At 40.4% G+C, this 25221-nt stretch overlaps 1 protein-coding gene across 3 annotated transcripts in view; it reads right to left on the reverse strand.

Annotated features, from left to right (window-relative positions):
- Positions 1–25221, reverse strand: part of pde4ba (phosphodiesterase 4B, cAMP-specific a) — a 199244-nt gene that overhangs the window by 97135 nt on the left and 76888 nt on the right. The window lies entirely within an intron of this gene.

Consider the following 25221-nt stretch of genomic DNA (forward strand, 5'->3'; position numbering starts at 1 on the left):
AGCGAATCTAACAAGGGCCCAGACGGCTGGGTCAGAGCATCTCCAAAATGACAAGGCTTGTGAGGTGCTATGGGGTCAGCTGTGGCTGGTTACCACCAACAGTGGTTAGAGGACAGTTTAATCAAAACTGGTGACAGGGTGTTGGGTGCCCAAGGCTCGCCGATGTGTGAGGACAACGAAGGCTATTCCATCTGGGCGGATCCTGACTAAAGGGCTACTGTGGCACAAGTCTCAGAAATGATTAATGATGGTTACAGGAGAAATTCCTCACAACACACAATACATCACACCCTGCTGTGTAGCTGCAGGCCAGTCAAAGTGCCCATGCTAACCCCTGTCCACCTTCAAATGCGTCTGGACTGGACCTTGGAGCAATGGAAGAAGGCCATCAAGTCCTGTTTTCACTTGGACGGTGGGGTGCAAGTGCTCTGTTTACCTGTGGGATGTGATGGGTCTGTGTCAGATTCCTGGCAGTTTTAGCAATGAACTTACATGACTTATAGGAGTGGATGATATCATATTGGAGCCAGATATCACAGGGAATCTACAGAGATCTTGCAGAGTGGGACAAATTGGTGGCACACAAAGGACCATCAGCATATTAGGCAGGTGATCTTAATGTTTTGGCTTATCAGTGTAAAATTTGCCATAACTTTTATACATGCCACAAATTTGGTATATTTAACCCCCAATACAAACAATAAAAATTAGAACTTGCGGTGATGTCTGTTGACATAGCAAAACTGCATCGCTTCCTGCTAGACGTTAATATTTCTGTACGGTTAAGATTAGTATATAGTATTTACCTCATAGTATTAGTGAGTAGTACGCAATTGGGTTCTCCACCGACTCCTGGACCATTACTTTATATCTGAGTGTACCAAGTGCACACCTTGAGGAGCAGCAGCAGCAGAATGTTTGATGTACGACAGATATTCTGCCCTTGTCGTGTCTCTGTGGTTAGTTGATATGCTGGGAGAAAATGAATGACGTATTTGAAACATGCTCCCTTAACTCACAGCAGGAGACACGATTCCACTTCAGTGGCAGAGAGACGGCGAGACTGTGGTCTTGAAATCCAGGCTAGGTGTTTGGAGACACTGAGAAGTCAGCACCATTATGTCATCAAACTGAGGAAAGAAAGTCACACTTCAATTTACAACTGACCCATTTAGAGCTGATGAAATTGAACCAGCTGCTGGACTGCTTAAAAGTCAAGTGGCCCCTGAAGCTCCTTGTGTGATAAAAATGGCTGGTAATTTCTGGAAGGGGCTTAGGAGTGGCCATTAATTAAAAGCTCATCACCTCATTTCAGTGGTGATTGAGTGTGTGTGTGTCTGTGTGTGTGTGTGTGTGTAGCTGGGTGGGGGGGCTTTTGCTATAAGTAATGGGTGGATTGGCAATAGCCGCTCTGAGCTCTTTGTGGTTTTATTGCAGGACTGATCCACGAGGCAGAGGAGATATGTTAGACTCCCATCTCATTAACCCTGCCTTCGCTTATGTAAGAGCTTGAGCTTGAGTTACAGCCCAGAAAAAGAGACAGAAGAAGCTGGATGAAACTCAAACTGAAATTCTCACAATTGTGGATTGTGCAAACTCCACAATATTTGAGGTGAATGCTCCAACAACCGACAAACATCTTTCTACCATCTGCAAGCTGTAATATCATAAAAGGTCCAAAAGTTACAATAAGAAGGTCCAAAAGTTTGTAGACGCCTGCCCAATTACTTTTCTTCTGAAATCAATGAATTGATCAGGGAATTTGCCCCCTTTTTGCTGTAGTAACAGCCTCTACGTTTCTATAAAGTTTTTTAAACATGTAGATGTTACATTGCTGTGATGATTTGATAGCTTTCAGACACAAGATTATTAGTGAGATCAGATACTGATGTTGGACGATAAGTTCTAGAGCACAAATGCCACTCCAAATCATCCCAAAGGTACAGGATGGAGCTTATTAATCACTCCAAAGAACACAGTTCTACTGCCCCACCAATGCAGGCTGGTTTTAACCCCCTTTTTTAAATGTAGGTTTGGGCGTGGTGACCTTAGGCTCCTTATACCTTAGTGCAGCTGCTCTAGAGAGTCCTTTTCTAATGGTACTGCTTTCCAATGATTATACAAGCTGTATGTATGTAACTGGACATCTTTGGCAGCAATGGGTGCAACTTAAAGTGCATATTTCTGGCAATTAAGTGAATCCCAAAAAGAGCTACTTATGTGGATTTGACGTCCTGTTATCTATAAATAACGGATTAATGTCTGTCACATAGCAACAGTAGCTATATGAATTATGTTATTTAAGTTCAAATCACTGAACTATTGCTTTATTCGAGTAAGAGATATAAGAGACACAGCCTTCTTCAAGACAGGACTATGAATTGAACACCTGATATTCTTCATACACTGCTAAAAAATGGTTCTTTGCCACAGGAAAAATGGTTTTAGGCCACAGGAGAACCAGTTTTGGTTCCACAAAGCATAAAGCAGGAGTGTGAGGAACGTTTAAGTTGGTAAAGAATATTTACATTAAATGAAGGTTCTTTAGACCTCTAAAAGCTCATTCTCATCTTTATGTGGAACCAAAAGTGGTCCATCTGTGGTGTAGCTCATTGCACCATTTGTAGCACCTCTATTTTTTAGTGTGCACATGAACTCTCAATGACCGCTGCAACTATGAAGAACATTATCATCATCATCATCAACAACACCATCTTCACCTTCAGGTCTTCTCCCAGTTAATAGTTTCCTGAGTTTTGCTTTTGATTTGTTTTTGGTTTCATCTTCTTCTTGCTTCATGCCCAGGCAGCCAGTGGCCATGTGTGATGCATGCGTTGTTTTTCTCACCACCAAATGCTCCCCCTCTCCCCCTGTTTCTGTCTCTGTGTTCAGGAACACTGCGAACGTGATGGGACAGATGGCAGCAGTTGGCAAGGCTGAAGCCATGTGTGCTGCGGGCACGACCGCTTTACTCACAGGCCCCAGGACGCTGTGGGCAAAAAGGGGTCTGGAACGGCATGCCCCACATAGCAACAGGGGGGCCCAACACAGTAGCAACCTGCTTTGACTTGTTTTAGGGGTGGCACCAGGTACAGCAGCACCATCTGTTAAAAGGCAGGTGTGATAAAGCACCTTCGGACGTCTCATTACACTTTAAGGCACTTTTGGACATCTCATTACACTCACAATGAGGGGAGAAGGAAGGCCATCCATCCTGCCCACCCAGAGAGTAAGGCCAGCTGTGCTCTCTGGGACTTTCGGCCACAGATGGATGTGGCATCACTGGGAATCGAACCTGATGATCGGGGCCAAAACTGCCACTCTGGTGCCCCAATGCATGAATATTTAATGGTGTAAAAGAAAGCATTAATTAGTGACATACTACCAAATTAAACCTTAACAGAAGCTAAATAAGATATAGAATGGTTATTAAAATATAATTTGTCTACTGGGATATTTTTTAAAAACTGCAGGCAACAAAAAAAAAGAAGTAGAAGGAGATCATTTGCATACTATATGCTAATAAGTGTAAATGGGGCGTGATTAATAAATACAGGGTGTTTGCATTAATGTCAGTGTTGTCATGCAGAGTGCTGGCTCTTCAGGCTTGGTAAGGGTTACCCTGAATTCACACCAGATGTCACGCATCATGTAAGCACAGTGTAACTGAAGTGTAACACACTGTGTTTCCAATCCACACTGCTTTAGGCATGAACAACCAGCTCTTTTACCTCCTTTTTCTACTCTAATAAAACAGTTTAATAGCAATACCTACCTAACAGCAGTACACCAGCCTATAGAATCTGCATTGCAACTACAGGGCCAACAACTAAAAGTAAATTACACTATATGGACAAAAGTATTGAGACACCTGTTCATTTTTTTTTCATCCATAAGCAGTGGTATTTAAAAAAAGAGCTTATCTTGCTTTTGTTGGAGTCACTCTCTCTACTGTCCAGGGAAGGTTTTCTGTTAGACTTTGGCACACTGCTGGGAGAATTTGATTGCATTCAGCGACAAGAGTGTTAGTTAGATCAGGATGTTGGATGACACCACCCCACCTCATCCCCAACCCCCCAACACAGTTCTACTGTGGGGCTTTATAACCCTCTAGCCCACACCTGGCTTTAGACATTTAGGCACGGGACTAGACTCCCAATCCCAAAACTAAGAGTTTCTGTGATAGTTTAATTACTAGCAAGAGCATTTCCAGACATGAACAAAATGAATAGGATAAAAACAGAATAAAATGGAATATGTTTGTCATTTTACATGTACTATGAAGCTGGCCTGGTTTTGGTGGAATGGGTAACAACAGCAGAAAACAGGTAAACATCTGGAGGAAGATGCCAATCAAACCTAGGTGAAGTACAAGAACCACAGACATTATGTTCCACTGAAAAATAGTTCCACACTGCAGAATCTACAACTGTTTGGTTATCTTATGAGAACTTCCTCCCTGTAGTGGGCTTTGAATAATGCCTAAAAGGTGCCAGATATCACTCTGCCAGAAGGGTATAACTGGATTAAAACACACTGCTTTAAAATAGACGATGCTTGATCCAATAAAATATGCCTGGTTTGGATCAAGACATGTCTAATTAAAAGCATTGATTCAAATCTCAAATCGCCTTTTACACACAAAAAACATAAATATCCGACATGCCAACTTTAGGGGGCCTCTGAGTGGCTCAGCAGTCTAATGTGCTACCATTAAGGCCCGGGGACTGCAAGTTCAAGCTCTGCCATCAGCGGAGTCCACAATTGAGATTGAGAGCACAATTGACCATGCTCTCTCTGGGTGGATAGATGGCGCTCTCTCCACTCATCACTCTTAAGCGATGTTGGCCTTCACAGGCATCAGTTAGTTGGTGTGGTGGAGTTTGGGACCTAGCAGTTTTCTCCAAGCATGTCATGGCTTTGCATGTATAGGATAAGATGTGTAAGCAAAGCAAATTTGGGAGAAAAATAATCACAACTTTACAGGAGGACAAAAAAACTTGTAACTTTCAATGGAAGCCAATGTAAGACTTTTATTCCAAGTCATTAAGCCTGGCAGTGCTAAGAAAAATCACATCCATAATTCGAGTACACATGTTGTCCCATAGTACAAGTGACCCATACTACATATGGTGCAATTAAACAAGTGCAGCATAATACCCTAAGCTGCAATACAATAAAAATATGCCCAATAAACAATATTATGCTTTACATCATTGACATTTCTCATGTGCAGTACTGAATGTGTGTGTGTGTGTAAGACAGAGGTGATGAACTATGAAGGTGTGACTTCCTTCAGAGTAGCTCACAAGCATTTTGTAATGTGGCTTTACATTCTGGTGAAGAAAACACAAAGATACAAACAACAATACCATTGTGAAGCCTTCTCTCACTCCCATATTGTTCTGAGGGAGACTAAACATTTATATTCGGATATAAATTTTAAGACTTATCCAGTTATCCAGTAACTACTATAAATGAGCGTAGTTATAACAGTGAGGAATGGAAGTCTGGAGCCGTTGACACGTCCTTAATGTTTAATGGGTTTAAACAGGCTTCTCTGAACATGGTGGTTCGCCGGCGGTGGGGCCACACAGTTCAGTTTTCTCGCCCAATTTAACACCTGGCTTAATTATGCAGTTTATACCAGTGAAATCACACAGCTGTTTGAGCTTGAGAACCCTATATATACATGGACAAAAGTATTGGGACACCTGTTCATTTATTGTTGTTTAAAGTCAAAGCCATTAAAAAAATTTTTATACTACTCAGTTAAGGCTTTTTAATACATTATGGAGCCTTGCTGTGAGGATTTGATTCTTATCAGCTACAAGTAGGCCAGGATGTTAGTGAGGTCAGAATGTTGGATGATCACTACCCTATCTCAGATCCAACTCCCCAACTCATCCCAAAAGTACAGAGAACACAGTCCACTGCTCAATGCTGGGGAGCTTTATACCCCTCTAGTCCACATCTGGCATTTATGCATGGTGCTTTATGGCAGATTCCTCTGAAGAAGGCTTTATTTCTTTCCCCTTAAGTTTACATTTCACAGATGAGAGGTTTCTATTACTGCCCTGCTGAGTATATTAAAATAGTGTCAGATAAAATTATTTCAGAATTTTGGACACAATAGACATAAACACCACCAAGAGTTTCCTTATGCGTGCTTGAATAACATTTCAATAGAGAGTAGATGCTGTTTTGCAGACAGGGTCATTAACTTGATATCTGTCAGATGGGAGCAGGTGCAGCAGGAGAGCTAGGTATGATTGTGTGTGTGTATGTGTGTGTGTGTGTGTGAGAGAGAGAGAGAGAGAGAGAGAGAGAGAGAGTGCGCACCAGCCATGGAGGTGAAAAGGAGAAGCCATCGCTCGCAGAAAGTCAAACATCAGCCACACACAACCTGCTATCACTCTTCCGTCAGCACAGGGGCGCAGCCTGTTGCCATGGGAACGAGCTCCTTGTGCATGTGCATGTGTGTGTGTGAAGAAAGTAGATGTGTGTGTCCGCACTGGCACGTCTAAAGCTATCCGTCCCCGGGGACAGAGTGACTATTGACGAGCGAGACAGTGTTGTGTCCAACCCTGCGGATAAATCTCCAGCGTCCCTCTGCTCACCAGTCAAAACACTGCCATTAGCCAACGTGTCTCGCACCGGCCCAAACAAGCAACACAACAGGCGGCCACCCACTGCAGATCTATTCATCTTCCATTAGATCATTGAAATCAACAACACAGCGCTTGTCATTGTGCAGACACGCATATTACACAATCATGACTCTCGATATGACGAGTTTGGCGCATCTGCCTTTTTTCACTGGCAAATAAAGCCAATCAACAGTGCTCTTCAGCCCATTCTGGAATTCAGTTCTCACTTTTTTTGCTGGTTTAACAATAAATATTGGCAGCAAACGCAGAAAGACAACAGTGGCCGAGTACGCTGTTGGTTTGCGTCCAGTGTTCTGGGGCTGGGCACACTCTACAGCTGATGCAATACTCTGTAAGCTTATCGAATTGGGCAGGGTAATTAAAACAGAATCAAGGCGAAGCCTTATTGGGCTGGTTCTCCGTGCTGCTCGGCTCTGCTCACTTGTGTTATCTCTAATGCATCGTCTGTGCCTAGAGGTCATGGTGGACTTAAAAGTTTAGACCATTCTGCATGAGCTGAAACATCCTTCAGCAATGGACATTTATGCCATCTAGCATCCTTCTAATTTAATATGCAAGTTATGATATGTAGTATCGTTAAACATTCGGACAGAATTCATGACTGCTGTTGTGTTCTCATTCCTTAACGTAATTTCACTTCAATAGCCAGCATGCAAACGCATTGTACACATGCTTTGGGAATGCATCTAGCTAGCCGAGTGTGTATAAGTGATTCTAGCCCATATTATTTTGATTAGTTTGTTTCTCTCAGCTGAAAGAAAAACTGTGGGGTTTCATCTGAAACATACTACAGAATAGTGCTGGGCGATATGACCCTTAAATCAACATCATGATTAAATGAACATTTTAACTCGGTTATGATTAATGATTGCATGATTGCGCAGTGTTTGAGTTCTGCTCAATGTTGCTTCTATGTCCTAGACTGAATGGGGCAAAGACATATGACTACACAAACGGTGGTATGTTTTAAGGGGACAGTATCTGAAAATACAGAATTATAATACATATATTATAATGTATAAACAGAAAACAAACATCCAAATAATTGACACTGGCAAAGTTACATTGATTAGAAATTCTGAATGTTGGTTTTGATTAATTTTTGATTAAATGCCCAGCCCTACAACAGATAGATATTTATTTCTATTGCACTGACATTAAAAACTCATTTTTTGCTAGTTATGTTTCATTTGATGTGCAAATTTGTATGTATTTAGTAGGGATAGACTGATCAGTGTTTTATGGATTGTACGCCAGCTAGGTAGGTGGTTAGGGTGAACACAATTACAACTGTACAAATGTTCATATGTGACATGTTCGAACTCTTTGGTGTGACGACAATGCGTAAATAGTATAATCACGTCCATAACGAAAATCATTTATCTATCATATGAATCATGTACACTGCACATACATTCTGTGGTAGAACTGCATTCCCTCACCTGTCAATGTAAATCTTATCCTGTACGAATAGTACTTTAGGATGTAAAAACCCTGGGAATATATGGGATCAGCGGTCGGTGCTGGAGGATGAGTCATAACTTTTAAAGAGCTTAAATGTACTCTAAATTCTCCTTCTTCCTCCCTGTAGCACAGCTTACCTGTGCATTACTCTCTCCCTCTCCTTCTCACCTCCAAGCCCCCTGCAGCATAGTTAGCTCTCCTGTCCCAGAAGAGCTGAATCATAGTTAAGTCTGATTGCTGGCTAACAGGACGCAGTCAGACTGCATGACACGGCACCCTGCGCTAGCGGCTCTTTCTGAATTGCATTCACTTACACCATGACAGGCTCCATAAATCACACTATTGCATAAATGCATAGCCTTCACACACACACACACACACACACACACACACATACTCACACAGAGCCACCTTCACTACTCTTCAGCTATTGTGAATTCACACACACACACACACACACAGGTCTAGGGTGGTTTATGTAATTTGTAATACTTCATTGCAGTGCTGTATTGAGAGTGTGAATAGGCAGTGATGAGGCATTATCTTGAAGAGGCTCAGTGTGTGAGAGGGTGTGAGAGGCTCCTGAAGCGTGTTTTTCAGCTACAGGCTGAAAGCTACTCTGGTGAACAGGTACAAACGTTAATCCCATTGATTCACACACATAGACATGCACACACACACACACACACACACACTAGTCCAGTGAAAATGTCAGTTTGTGTGTATGAACCCTTTCAGTATAAAACATGTACATAACTGTACTGCGAAAACTGTCAAACCATGACAGTAAAAGACTGTAAACTCTTAAAATGCTGAACACAGTTTCTGTAAATATTGTAACTTATTTCACTTATTTCTACATATCTTTTTGGGAAACATTAAAGATTACTTTAATGTTGAATACTCTTGCATTGTCTAAATATACAGATATGTTTCAGAATATTTATAGAACAGGAAAATTTTTTTGCTGTTTTGTATAATTTTTTTGAGGAAAATAAATTGTGCTTAATTAAACATGCACTGATATTGAATTTGATATTTTCTCATATGTTGATGTTTCTCAACATGTATATGAAACTGAGTCCAAACATTCTGAAGTAAAACGTCTTTATCATTGGCTCCTGACATCATCTATTTGCATATTGGGGGTTTTCCTACACCCTACGCTTACCATCATTGTGTAGTCGTTCCCCCCAGGCTGCATTCTCTTGTGTATGCATTTGTGTTTTATATTTTGTGTTTTTGTGTTTTATAAGACTGTCTACCTGACCTCAATAGTAAAGGCTTTAAGAGCAAGTTTTGTGTTTTCGTGTTTGCCTCGTTTTAAAGTTTTTAAGTTGGTGAGACCTGATTTTTTTAGGTACTATACTGTAAAGTTGCTAAATATATACAGGGACAAAAATAATGTCTGATACATTATGCCTGCAGAGTTCACAGTAAATTTGTGGCAAACCACAATTTTGCAGTGTATGCTAACCACACATGTAAAGTATGTGTTTTTTTTTTTTTTTTTTTTTGGGGGGGGGATGTTGTAGTGGTCTTCTGAGAACATAAGTCACATTATTACTTGAGTGGTTACCATAACATTCATCCAACATAAAGTCACACAACAGCAACAAACAAAATCATGCTCCTACAACCTCTAACACTAATAACACTGCTAGACCAGACAACCAATCATTCCTCAAAACATTAGTGGCAAATTCAAAGTCAAATTATCAGAAATGATCACATTATGCTATTTCTAGATCATTTTATTTTTCTCTATCTTTCATTGACCTGTTATAGAGAGGTCATTAGTATAAAATTACATCCTGTTTTTTTATTATTACTGGTGATAACTGTGACTCATACTGCTTAAAAAGACCTGATCATTTTTGCTGACCTCTATATTGTCCATTATATTATGTCCATATTACTAAGCAAGGAGAGCCAAACATGAACAAGCAAGTATGTTAAAGTTAGAAAACATAATTATGTTTTATTTTTATATTCCATTTCAATATCTGGATGTTTGAATTATTAAAAGTTCATTGCACTTTAAAATGATGCAAATGCATTATTATTTTTAATATCATATTAGTTGCATTAAATTGTCTTGAAATTATAATAATATTGCAATATAGATATTGCAATTATTTATGGGGAAATACAGTATATCGTCCAAGAATAAATAATTGTCATGACAGGCCTACTCTGGATAAAGGAGACTCAATATGAACTCATTATTTTGATAAGAAGCACAGCTCCTCAAGGGGAGAGCTAATGCAACACTCCTACTGAAAATACAGCTTCCTCTGCTTATCCAGCCATAACAATCCCTCTCCTTTCTCCCTATCTTTCATCCTCCATATGCAACAATCAGTCTCTCTGCTTCTCTCTCTTTCTCTTGCGCAGATTTGGCACAACATGTCTCTGATAATGTAAAGGTGCACTAGAATGGAAAACTATTTGTCTTGGCAGAGCTTAATGAGGAGACACACAGACACTCAGGAACAATTCCAAAGGAAAAGACAATGCTCTTGTTACAGTGCTAAAAACAAAGCTATGCTATGCTACATGGCTACTGTGATCTGTAACAGTCACGTAAACCAGCTATTCATTAATTCATTTGTGTTCGAACTTCCACACACAAGGAACGTTCTGGCATGGTCATGCCCCAAACTAATGTCATTGGTCACTGTCGTGATGGGGCTTGAGAGGGCATTTCCAGTCTTGGTGATGAGGTTAACTGCCTCATGTTTGGGCAGTGCAACCTTGATTAGTAAAACTTGCTCTATTCCCATTGGCTCCTGGCACCATCTATTTGCATACTGGGCGTGTCTTCCTCTCCTCACTTACCATAAATGTGTAGCATATGTGTGTAGTTACCCTTTTTTCTGTAGCTGAGAATGGTACAGCGCCTCCTCATGCAATAATGTAGAGATATGTCAGTTGTAAAAAAATGCATTATGAGCTGCGTGCATTTGTTGAAGTATAGTTACGAATACAAATAAAGCTAATTCAGTGTCTATATATATGTGGCTAATTCATAATTGCATAATTCATCCAAGTTACTTTGTAATTTAACTGGTTTAAGTCAATATTACTACCGTTTGTTGTTGGATCGGCCAAAAATTCCTTTAAATAGTTGTTTGTGAGTGTACACTGATACAAAATGCTTGTTGAAAATGTGAATCTCACAAGGCATTTCTCTGTAAACAGTGGAATGATGGTAAGGCTGTGTTTTCTCTATCATGGTATACGCAATGAAGCAACGGAGCCACTGCTGGTGGTCTTTAAAAAGTAGCTTTGTAGTGTATCTGTCCATAGACTTGGCACTGGGAAGGAGGTAATAGTGAAGCTGGCAGCCTACAGTGATGATGTCACGGCCATCATTAGAGCTGAGGATGATGTGAAGAGTGGAACTGAGTGCTTTGACATGTGGAAGAAAGCTACAACAGCACGGATTACCTGGAATGAAAGCGCAGCGTTGTTACTGGGGCAGTGGCTTCAGGAGAGCCAATCCTAGTTCTCTCAGCAGAGCTCCCGAGGCCTGGAAAGCTTCAAAGCACTCTTTTTTTTTCTTCCGGATGTACGGATATACATGTGCAGAGTGGACAGATTCTTCGGAAACTGCACTGTTGGAATGTGGAATGGAAATCCTCCCTCAGTTGATTTACTGACAGTACAGTAACGTAATAACACTGCTGCTTTTGAGAAAAATGGTGAGCTGCTCAAAGTTGTGTGGAGCTGTGAGCAACACCAGTGTGTTCAATCTGTCAGTGACACACAGGTTCATTACTTCGCTGGTCAATCATTTCTATTGATGAAGGCTTTTGTAGTAGGTTTTTCTCTCTGTCTCTCTCTTCCCCCCCCAAATGTTACGAGCAGTCTGCCTGCACTCTCTCTCTCTCTCTCTCTCTCTCTCTCTCTTTCTCTCTCTCTCTCTCTCTCTCTCTCTTTCTCTCTCTCTCTCTCTCTCTCTCTCTCCCTCTCTCTCTCTCTCTCTCTCTCTCTCATCTTTAATGCCATTCAGACTCTCTGTGTTCTCATCCTAGTGTTAACCTCTGTGAAGGACACACACACGCTCATGTCAATCACAGGCAGAATACTCCCACCCACACCCACCTACACCCACACACACGCACCATCAGTTGCTTGATATAAACACATCCTTCTCCAACCCTTCCAACTCCTTTATTCTGCTTCCACTTTTCTCTCTTAATTCTCGCCTGTTCCTCATCTGCATCAAAGCCATCACCAAGGTGTGCACTACCTTGTGTGTGTGTGTGTGGTGTGTGAAAGTCTGTGTATATGCAGATCTACCACACAGATGTGTGCATCCAGCAGGAAGAGCACGTTCAGTGAGCCATTTAAATTAATGATGACGACACAATGTTCTCCTGTTTCGGATACGAGCTCACCGCAGCCAAACACACATCACACCGCAACACCCTCAAGACTGAAAGAGAGAGAGAGAGAGAGAGAGAGAGAGAGAGAGAGAGAGAGAGAGAGAGAGAGAAGAGAGAGAGAGAGAGACAAACAGAACGAGGCACTGAGAGACAGACAGACAGACGGACAGACAGACAGACAGAGGAAAGACAGAGGAGGGTGAGTTAAGAGGAGGAGAAGTAAAGAAATAGAGCAGAGAGGAAAAGAGAGAGAGAGTGGGAGATGAAAATGAGACAACATTTGAGAGAGTAAGAAATAGAAAGAGAACACGAAAGAGAGATGAACAGAGGGGTAGAGAGAGAGAGAAGGAGATGAATGGAGAAATAGGACATGAGAGAGAGATAGGGATGAATAGAGAGACAGACAAAGAGAGAGAGAGAGAGAGAGGGAGGATTAAAGTGTATACTAAACAGTGCAGAAGGTGTTTTGATTGTGGGCTTTAATAAAACAAACACACTCTGAATCAGAAACGCTATTAACAGTAATGACGGATCTTCATCAATAATACAGGAGTGTTTGCTTTCACACCAAAAGAGAGAGAGAAGCAAAAGAGCTGATTAAAAACAGCAGACATGAAACCCCAGCAGCTGCAACAGGTGCCTCATCTGAATCATTCATTAATGAAGCGCTTTCTCTGCTCCTGTATCTGCTCTCCTAGCACTTTGATGATCAAGGAAGTCTGAGGCCCTTTGGAGAGCAATCAGGGATATAAGAGCTTTTGTTAGGGAAATTCCACCATACACACACACCTGTGACCTCCACATGACAACAAGTGCTGTTTATGTGAGGCATATGAGGCGCGTGGGGTGTGTTTGTGTGTGCTGTTCGTTCTTTGTGGCGTTGCCAAACAGCCAAAGGTTGCTGGGAGGCTGTCACTGTATTGTGTGCAGTGTGTCTCTGTGTGTGTGTGTTTTACACAGGTGCTGATAGGATCTGCCCTGTCTCAGAGGATTAGCTGATGTTCTTTGTACGGGTTCCACAGTAATGATAACAAAAGACTGGTCCAGCTCCAGCGTCTGCAGGGAGAACATCCCAGTCACAAATGAGATCAGCCCATATGAACATCTCAGATATTCCATTAAATGATAAGAGAATCTCATTGTGTGCTGAAAACTGGAGCTGTCCATTTCATTCTGTGAGGATCTGCGCAAAGGCCCAGTGAGCTATGCTGCTGGACACCAAGAAAGGTCAGGGAAGACAGCAACACTATCCAGTAAGACTATGTGACTCCTGTGAGCTGTTGCAGTGCCATACACCCGCCAATAAAAGCCGAGTGCCTTCTTTTTTGTCAAAAACACACCATAAAAGGAAAATTGTGGGCAAAATAACAGGGTTGTAAAGGGGCTTGTAACAACAGATCTGGGTATTTTTGACCCAGAGCAAAGTCACACATACTTGCTTTTTCCCTTCATCTATTTGGTATTTTTTATTATTAATTCTAAATCATAATTCTGACATTTTTATCATTTTACTTAATTATTTTTGCTTTATTGTGCTTCTGCTTTTTGTCTCTTTTATTTATTTTTGTCTTTTAAATGTGCTGCATGTGAGTAGAGTTAATATATACTTTTTATACAATGGTTTGCCTTATAAAACAATGTCTGCTTTTCAACTACTTCCACAGATAAGACAGATATGATACGACAGACTGCCCTCCATCAACCTAACCCTGCCTGCCCCTGTTATCATTATGTTTACCACTGTGAAACTGTTAGCAGCTGTAGAGACACACTGACGCAAATCTGCCCCACCCCTAGACCCAGTTTGACAACCAGTTAGGAGCATCATAACACAGCAACCATGGCCACATGGCCCCCTGACCTCTCTATAGCTCACCTCTATTAATCCTACATCACACGCTGTACCTGGGTCCAGTTAAAGGCCGCCTTCCCCTAAAAACCAACAGCATGCACTCTGCTAAACTGGCCACTGGACGGCCCACTTTAGAGCAAGCAGCTGATTTCCACATGGAACATTTATCAAACCTGACAGGTTTGGTAGTAAAATGAACCTGAACGTCCCAGGTTATATTGTGGGCACGTTGTTTAGTGGTTAATCTTACCATGTTTTCAGTAAATGTTATGAATTGTTCATTACTCACTATGACTTTTTCAGTAAATTCAATTGTTTATTTAGTAGCCAATATGGATTCTTAAGTAAATTCAGTGAATTATTCAGAAACCACTATGAATTTTTTAGTAAATTCAATAATTTATTTAGTAGCCACTATAGAGTTTTCAGTCATTTCAATGAATTATTTAGTAGTCACTATAACATTTTAGTCAATTTAATGAATTATTCAGTAGCCACAATAGATTCTTTAGTAAATTCAGTGCATTATTCAGATGCCACTGTGGAAATTCAATTAACCATTTATTAGCAACTATGGATTTTTTATTTAATTTCAATGATTTTCAGTTAATTCAATGAATTATTTAGTAGTCACTATATATTTGTCAGTAAATTTAGTAATTCATTATTTACTAACCTCTGTGTTTGTTCAGTAAGTTCAATTCATTAATTATTAGCCACTACAGAAATTTCTGTAAATTCAACTAATTATTATTCATCCTTTATTAGTCCCACAGTGGGGAAATTCTAAGTGTCACAGCAGAAAGGGATAGCAAGTTACAAAAACGTAGATAAATAAATTACACTATATACACAATATAAATAAGAAGTTAAAAAGCAATAACAATATTATTTACAGGTTATTGCAAATGACTCTTAATTGCACATAGTATTTTTACATTGAGAGACCTCTGTTCCCTGAACATGTGTGTGTAGTTTAAGTGTGTGTGTATGTGGTCCGCTGGGAGCAGTACTGGTTGTGGAGTCTGATGGAAGCAGTTACTACTACTACATTTTATACATTTTATTTTATAAGTGACTACTATGATTTTTATTATTTTTGTAATTTCAATGTATTGTTTTGACCTGTATTATTATCCACTTTGCCGGTCTGCTAAAGAACTGTAGTTGCAAATGGAACATGCAGAAATGAAAGCATGGTGGAGATAGTATTGCAGATTACAAATGGCTTTCACTGGCAAGTAACAGTGAAGAGCTGCAAAGAAAAGGTTTCTGAGAAGACTCACTCAACTCTTACAATTCTTAAGCACAAACAAAAGACAACAGTTACAGCCTGTTCCTGTCAGAAACTTCAGAGAAGAGGCAGGAACAGAGTGTGTGAGGTGTGTTATCAGCTGCTGACTGTGATAAGAGGCACAGGGCTGGTTGACTGAAAATGTGTGCAGTGAAGCTCCACAGGACTGGATACAATGATGGTTATAAAAGTAATTAAAACTATTGGTGGGTGATATGACACAAATACAACATCCCGATACTTGAAGGTGCTTTCACGACACACGTAAATATCATGATATTTAAAGTTCTGCGAGTATAATAAGTATATAGTAAGATACTGTCCTTATAGGCTGCCAGTTAATCAGAAGTTCTTTTTATCAAACATGATAAAAAGCTGATACTTACAACTTATGCAGAAACGTGTACTGTGTTGTAATATGTTGTGATAACAATAGCATATCTTTGCACTGCCTACCCATAATTAAAATCCCTCCAACTACTGTATGTGATTCCAGTGAGGACTGGGGACGCTTAGTGGGTGAGGACTGGAGGTGTGTAAAGTATATTGGAGGAGGGTTCTAGTGCTGTTTTCTGCACTCTAAATAGACTGTTAGAGCACTGAGAGACCCTTAAGTGAGTGGGCTGGCTCTCACACAAGCACAATGGGTCCTCTAGGCTTTAATGAGGCTAAAAAAGCAGCACTAGAGAGGCCCACTACAGCTGTGACAACATCAAACACCAAAGAATAAAGCCTAAATAAATCTCTAGGCATCAACATGGGCAATCTGCAGAGGGCACCAGCCACTGAGAGGCACCAACTGCTTCAAACTGATCTGGCATTCAGCTCACAGTCAATGATTCAGTGCCCACCTGCTATGGCACACACCACACACACACACTCACGTGCATTGATACATGCAGGCATGTTTCAACACACACATTCACAGCAGAGCTCCCTCCACACACCCCTTTGCCCTCCGCACACACACATGGCATTTTCCATGTGTTGCTGAATCAAACTTTTGACCTGTATGAATCATCATAGTTCATTCGTTTCATATTCGACTGAAAATCAAAAATAAAAAAAATGGAAAAAAAAATCATAAATCTGATACCAATACCATGCTTTATGAAAAAGATATACAATAAACAATTAACATACAATATACAAAAATACAAATATCAGACAAAACACTCATTTTTACATTTCTTTTCTGGACACTGCATTGCAATATTTTTTGGTGAAAAATAATTTGGTGAAAAAATAAAAAATAAAAACCTGAACTGATGTTGGATTTAATCATTTATGAGACTGCTGTGCTGTTTTATTCATATACAGTGGGTTTAAGTGTGCAACTTTTTGAAGTAAAACTCCTTCCCCATTGGCTCCTGGCATAATCTATTTGCATATTAGGTGTGTCCCCGCCCCCTTCACTCACTATCAAGATATAGTTATTCCTCCCAGGCTACCTTCTCTTGGGTGTACATTTATGTTTTAAATAATGGTAAAAACTCATAAGAGCTTTAAGAGCAGTTTATCCTTCTCTATGCTTGCAGGGTGGTCACTTTTGCAATACTGCAGGATTATACTGTATTTGGCTGATAGTTAATATTAGTTAATGAAGGGATAACAAATTAGGTGCCACAAAGAAGTTGATGAGACCTGATTTTTATACAGTGTATCCATTTTTATTTTTACAATAATGTATTGTAAACATGATTGTAATGTATATTACATGGATTCTTTTACAGTGTAACCCTAACCTAATTTAGTCTTTGGCAATTCTGTTAGTAAATCTATAGTTGCATTTACCCAGAATTCATGTGTCCTCAAGGAAACAGCCAAATGTTCACCCAAATGGAGTCTAATGTTCACAATGTGGGTTACATCCTGAGGTATTGGGACAAATCTAAACATTAGACTCCATTTGGCAGGCAGAGACCAGGACACCATAAGACAGGCACACTGCAGGCAAATCCATTTAATCAAGGAACTCAGCAAAGTATCAAGACCATGTGAACGAAAAAACAGCTTAGACTATCCAACCTGCAAGTCCAAACACTTATAAAGAGTACATAAAGAAGAGCCTATGAGTCCTAAACAGGCTGCAGGTGCACACAGTAATGAGCAAGAAAGGACCTGGCTGGGCTGGAGTAATCCGTTCCTCACTATGAAAGTACAGCTGGAGACTCTTTAGGGCACCCTGATATATATAATGTAATAACACATTGTTCTCAGCAGTAAGTGTTTTTATTTCTGAGCATTAAATACAACAGCTTCTCAGCATTTATTCATTAACATAAACATGAATACAGTATGAGGTACAGATGTACCATATCAGTATCAGCATATTATTGCTTTAACAATGTCTTTTTGGATAAATGTTTTTGAATTGGATCAATATTTCAGACTCATATTTCATGATGTATTTACTGAACTCCAGAAGAGCAGAATGGTAAGGTGATGCATTTGTAAACCTACAGAAATGACCATTTCTCTGTAATGCTAATCCATAAATAGGTAGTCCTAATGCCTGTGTTCTGTTTATGTACTGATGTCAGCTGTGGCACTGGCATACCAGATTTACCCTGTGTTAGCTTCATAATAAGGGAGCTCTCTTTTTAAAGCACTTAAACACTTGGTTGATCCTGTAAGTTAGTTCTCTTGGTCTCTGCTTTTCCAAAACCATTAGGACACATTGCCTAAAATTGTGCAAAAGCTAACACACACAATCACACACACACACACAGTCACATTCAGTCCTCAGACGTCTTCACACGCAGAAGTAGATTTCCCGGTCTGTCCTGAAGGCCATTGCACCCAGGCACCTCCCACACAAAGCAACACAGCAAGCATGAGAAAGCACAAAAACAAAGAGACGCTCAGCACTGCAGGGATGAAGGAGGCCGCCTCGCCCTGGACCTGTCACCGCATCACTCCATCACTGCCTCTCTTTCTCTCTATCTATTTCTCTCTCTCTGTCTGTACCCGTGGCCGGAGGGTGTAAATAGAGGGAGTGGATGCAGACGGACAGTATGCACCAGAAAAAAGAAAGAAAAAAGGAAAGACAATGTAACACACACAAAGACTCTTAACACAAACAACAGCTGGGATGCTAAAGAGCTGAGAGAAACTGCTTAGAGAGAGACAGCCAGAGAGAGAGAGAGAGAGAGAGAGGATGGGGGAAGAGTGAGAGAGGCTGCAAAAAAGCAAAGAAGAAAAAATAGAAAGAAGATAAAGAGGTAATGAATGAGAAAGAGAGAGAGAGATGGTAGGAAGAAACAGGCAGAGAGAAAGAAGAATAGAGAGAGAGAGAGAGACAGATAGTCTCTAGATGGAAAAATAAATAAGAAGAGCTAAGGCGTGAGACGAAAGGGAGACAGGCAGAGACAAAAACAGAGACAAAAGAGAAAGATGGAGAGACAGAAAGACAGAGAGTGAGAAAGAGAGAGAATTGAGTATTGATATTCCCATCTCTATCTGGTGTAAATGCACTGGTCCCATTGCACTGTATGGGACTGAGGTATGGGGTTCACTCAGTGAGCACAGCTACACTAGATGGGACAAGCATCCAATAGAAGCCCTGCCTGACAAATTCTGCAGAAAGATTCTTAAAATCCAATAAAAGAATCACAGCAACCAGTGCCTGCAGGGCAGAATTAGGCCCATTCCTTCTGACAATAATTCTACTAAAGATTCCTATGAATGTCTGGATGCACTGGAAGACATGTCCCAAAGAAACAATACAGTTTAAAGCACTATCATGTTGCATTTCCACCCTAAAAGTCAGCTTTAAAGTCATGCTGATGCTCCACTGACTGGTAATGGAAGGAGAACAGTGTCTCTATCATTGTTACTTCCACTAACTGCTACTATCTGCACTGTGTTACTTTGATGAAGTGGGCAGGACAACACTTGAATGTACTGTGGAATGCTCTGTAACCTAATGCCAGCCTTACATCCAGAGGCTTTTTAATCAATTTCACTGTCACCAACAAATTTCCAATGACAGAATAAACTCATGTGAGTTCTTGCTTGGGTTGCAGCTCGCTTGTCTTGAAGATTTTAGTCTTGGCTCATGTAAACTGAGAAGTGGACATTGTGATAACCAGTAAGTGAGCTTTTTTTGGGGGGGGTGGGAGGTATTTCTAAACCAACTACTACACACACACACAAAGGTAGCTATGGCCAGAAGCTGTATAAAGCTTAATGTGTAGTTGGTCTGGTCCTTCATGTTTAGTTGGGCTTGGTGATGAGAAGCATGATTGAATAAAGTGGAGGAGGCTCGGTCATAAAGGTTATTTTTGATGTTGTACATGCTGCTACCTGGCTACTCTGTAGCTGAACACTAGACAGACCCATTAGCACTCCTACTGCTGCTGCTGCACTCTTTCTCTCGTTCTCTGCCTCACTCTCTCACGTTCACTCACTCATTTACTCACTCACTCCGCCCACTGTTCTGCATCACATCCATATTTTTGTGTACCAATAATTAACAGCTAACAGCTGCTTCTGTTTTTGCTGTATTGTTGTAAATGTCCACTAGGAAAATGATGGGAAAGGATCTGAAAAGGCATCTAGTTGCAGTCTTGCAAGATTGCAAGATTCTCAGTCTTTGGAAAATCATAGTCTGAGACAAAGGTTCTTTAGATGTGAGAGTGTCAGGCTTTAGTCTTTTTTTAAGTTTTTAGTCAGATTCTTGTAAAATCTGCAATATTACTCCTCAGTGTTAGTCTACACATTTTTTTAGAAGAAGGTTTTTAGAAGAAAAGGGTTCCATGAAGGTTCTTCAAAGCACCTTAAGAGGTTCCTAGTCTCAAACTGAAGAACCTCCAAATGTCCCTCAAGGATTAATATCCTTTTATTACTGTAGATGCGCCTTTTACTTTCAGTGAAATCCCTCACAGAACTTTCTTTATTCCTCACGTCATCTAGAAACGTATGTGAAAAGCGTGTCCTTTGGTGGCTGTGGTGTGAATTCACTTCCTGACTGTAGGGTGAGCCCAGGAGCGAGGCTTCCTAACCAACCAGTGCCAGCAGGGCACTAGACCCACTATCTGATAATAATAATTATAGTAAACATACAGAAAATTTCTAAACTGGACACAGTTGAAGAGAAGTCCCAGGGATGCTACAGAGCCAAAAACTGAGGCTCTCTAATCCTAAAACTACTAACTAGTTCCTTCATAAAGATCCTAAAGAGCACCAGCCTCACAGTAGCACTGCCCCACAGCCCAGTCTAACCACCAACCAGCTCATCACCCACACTCTGAACAGATATCACTTCCAGATATTTGGAAGAGTATCTCCTGACCATCAGAGATCCAAAGCAGAGACGGATCCTTACCAAGTATCAACTTAGTGACCATCAGTGCGCATTTCTATGACACACTGTAAAGAACATCTGCCAGATAACCAAATCTTGTCCAAAAAGTTAAAAATGTCAAAAAATGAGAGAAAAGGATGCAATTTTTGCAAGACAGCGAGGATAAATATATATTGTTGTTATGATGGTATTGACATTTCTGTTGTTGTTGTTATTGTTGTTATAATGCAATATGTTATACCAATAAAGCCACCTTTAATCTGAATCTCATTCTGAATCTTACAGAGAGAGAGAGAGAGAGAGAGAGGAGAGGGAGAAGGACCTTTTCAGACGGAGGAGACCTTTTTAGAAGGGGCTGTCGCCCCCAACAAGAGGAAAGCACTCAGAGTATGTTTAGAAAATGGCTTTTGGATTATTAATGACAAAAATTCACCCCTGGCAAACACAATTCCCACAACTGCGTGGGCAACCTCCAATGGGCTTAATGTGAAGGTAAGACAAGTCGGATGACTCATTAAGATGGTTTTGGATGTCTTGCAGAAATACACAAGACAATTTTCAGAAGCCATGCCAGTGCTTAAATTACAGCACCTAAAACTGCTCTCTTTTCCTTTTATTAGATCCCTAGTGACAGAGATGCTGCCAGGGCAGAGTGGAGTAACTGAATAGCAGTCTGACTGTGGGCCGTAAATGCCACTATAATGCCAGCTCAGCCATGTCTGGGCATGATAAGGACAAAAATAAGAGTTTGAAAATTTGCTACAAACTGTGAGAGATTCTCTATACAAAGTATGTAAATTTATGGACATATATAATGACATATATGGTCCCCAGCGCCAGGATTCACTGATCTATCCCTGGGTGTGGTAAATCATATAGAATTGTTCTGTTCTACAAGATAAACTGTTAACAGAAATGAAATGAAATCATATTAACATGTAAAATTACACACCCTGTTCACTGGAGATAGCTAGCTTCTATTTATCATAAATGACATCAGCGTGTCTGATCAGGATTTTTCTTTTAAAACACAGTTGTTACTTTTACCACTAAGAAAAGGAAACAGTTAGGCTGTGGGTACTTACTATATAACAGCTAGGCAGTTTCAGTGTAACACTCTTTTTCAGTTTCAACTGATGGATTTGGACTTCCTGTGGGGAGCATCTGGTGTGTTGGTTGCCCACTGGTGGTTGCCGTTAAACACGCACTGGCAGGCTCATCTGAGCACACTGGTGCAAGCAGCACACCAACATACCCAATATATACAGTATGTGCCCCATATATACATCAAAAGTTTGTGGACGCCCTTTCTAAAAAAATGCACCCATTGCTGATACAGATGTACAAATGTGCACACACACACACACACACATACACATACAGCTTGTTTAGTCCATGTAGAGAAGTACTGCCAAAAGAATAGGACACTCCAGAGCAGATAAACATGAACCTTGGTACCATGCCAAATGCGAGGCCCACACTAGAGGGGTGTAAAGCCTCCCAGCATTGAGCTGTGGAGCAGTGGAACAGTGTTCTTTGGAATAATGGATGGTGGTCCATCCAATAATTATGGGATGAGCTGGGGAGTTGGGGATGAGGTGGGGACCATCCAACATCCTGACTTCACTAACGCTCTTGTCGCTAAACACAATCAAATCCTCACAGCAATGCTTAACAAATGCCAAAAAACATTTACATTTACATTTACATTTAAGGCATTTAGCTGACGCTCTTAGTGTTAGGAGTCTTGCCCAAGGACTCTTATTGGTGTAGCGCAGCATAGTCACCCAGACTGGGAATCGAACCCCAGCCACCCACATGGTGTGGTAACTCAGTGGCAGGTAGTGGGGTTATCTGTTGCGCCACACCAATCAAAAACCTTTCTGGACAGTAGAGTCAGTAACAAAAGCAGGATAAATATTCTTGATTTCAGAAGAAACAATGAATGAGCAGATGTCCCAATACTTTTGTCCATATAGTGTGTGTATAATATATATATGAGACGGAAAAAGAAGGAGTTCATAATCAGGCTCCTTGTTCCTCTCTGATAATCACTTCTGTTTTCTGCTCATTAGCTTCTCCAGCAGTCCTTCTCTTCTTCCTTACCCATCAACTCTGCCACGTTCATTTTAATATCATAATTACAGCTGTCGGCTTCATGACACGCTCGTCACATAACGAACAAAAAAGGAGGACGTCAGAACAAATAACTTTCAGCCTCGCAAATGCAATTCAATTACAAGGCGAGAGGCATCTGCCTGGCTACAGCAGCCAGATGGAGTAGTGACAGCCAGGTGTGTCGCTAGACCTCATTTTTTTGGGCATTCATGTCTTTGTAGAAGCTGTTAAAATTGCGGAGCTGGGTGAAATGGAAGGAACTGCAATAAAGTTCAGCAAAACATACAACAATAATGATGAAGGAACAACATTAATTACTGTAGAGGAATTCACACTGGCAAGTGAGTGGGTAAATAAGTGGTGCATACTGAGAACACATGATACTGAAATTAGAAAACTGATACTGATTGATACTGAGGCATGTGTAAAAGCATGTGTAATTACCAGTGTTCTTCTAGACCTCACAGAGTCTACCGCTGGCTGTTTCCTTGTCAGCCACAATGTTCTAATGTAAATTCTAAAAGAAAGTCGACTTGCCGCAGACACATTCGCCTCAGTGTTTCATTTTTAAATCTCAATATTTTACTTATTCAGGATTTATGTTGGCCTAGATTGCAGTGACGACATTCAATGTGTAAATATTTTTAGATTTTTACAGTGTGGTGTTTTCATAGTTAGCTGTTTTCCAAAATGCAGAGCCAAGTCTGTATTCTACTGCTAACTTCCAGTGGTCACAGATTGTAAAATAGACAGATTGTAAGTAAAATAAACTTAGTTAGTTGACTAACACTAGGAATGTCTCTATCCAGTATATTTGTTCTTTATTTGATTTGATTACCTTAACAGATTTTCTGCTAATTAATACTGAAGTAAAACCAAATTGTTTAGAGGAAATAGTTTACATAACATTCAAAACATTAAATATTCAATTTTATTTGGTAGCTTTAAAATTTCCAAGTTACAGAGTGTTTAATATCTTGTCTGTCTCACCTGCCTGACCAATCAGCCCCCAGTTACTTGCTTCAAAATGCTGCAGTGAAATCAGTCCATTTGTGATGTGTGTGTGTATGTGTGTTTTTTGTGGTACACACAACTGATATCTTTTGTTTTTTGCCAACTACTGATGTGACATCGCTATTTCATACTGTCGTGAATGAGATTTCATTAGCCTGCTCCTCTTAATTATGAACACGCTGTTCAGTGCTGGTTTAAAACCAAACAATGGTATACTGTAACTGTAAAGACATGTGTAAAGACAGAGTGACACCCGAACAAATTTTAATGACAATATAACTGTTCCACACTGCAGACTTTAAACTGTTCTGTTCTGCTCATCACCCAGAACGGCGCCTAGAGGACGCCACAGAATGTTCTGCTAAAACAAAGTAAAAACAAAGGATCAGAACTGGATCTGGCTTAAAATAGCATATATTCGACCCATTAAATATGTCTGGATCGGGCATCCTTCACTGAAAGAAATCACAGATGACTTAGTGAGATGTACTTTTGCACCTCACTAAGTACATTCAGAATTTTAAAATATAAGAAGTGACGTGTAAAGTCATTGCTGCAGCAGGTTCTTCTATTCTGCAGACTTTAGCTACACGGGTATCAGACATTATAGATTTTTCTAGTCTTTAGAGATAAGTCTGCTAAATAAAGTAAAATATCTACATGAAGTAACATAAAACATTAAAGAAATCATTTTAATAATCAGTTTGATATTGGCATCAACCACACTAAGGTGTTTTTTTATAAGAGTTTTGATAGCCTATTCTGATTATGGGTTATTGGCAGAGAGAAATATAGAGAGTTGAAAGAGAGCGAGAGAGAGAGAGAGAGAGAGACATAGAAAAAGGGTGTAGCCTGTCCAAGGTGAACTTCATAGACCACAATGGCCCAGTTCAGGCTAAACATATATAGTCCAACTTCATGACTGCTACTCTGTAGATCCGCTCCCTTAAAAGGACATGAAAATATGTGGGCGCGTAATGAATACCGGAAAATCAACATGCATGTGAAGCAGCACCAACCTTCTGCTGGATCTATTTTTGGCAAGGCATTTTAACTACAAAGGGTTTCTACATGATACCCCCCAGAAAGCAGCTGACAAAGCGAGA

Source organism: Salminus brasiliensis, chromosome 7 (genome assembly GCF_030463535.1).
Source record: "Salminus brasiliensis chromosome 7, fSalBra1.hap2, whole genome shotgun sequence".
Lineage (NCBI taxonomy): Eukaryota > Metazoa > Chordata > Actinopteri > Characiformes > Bryconidae > Salminus > Salminus brasiliensis.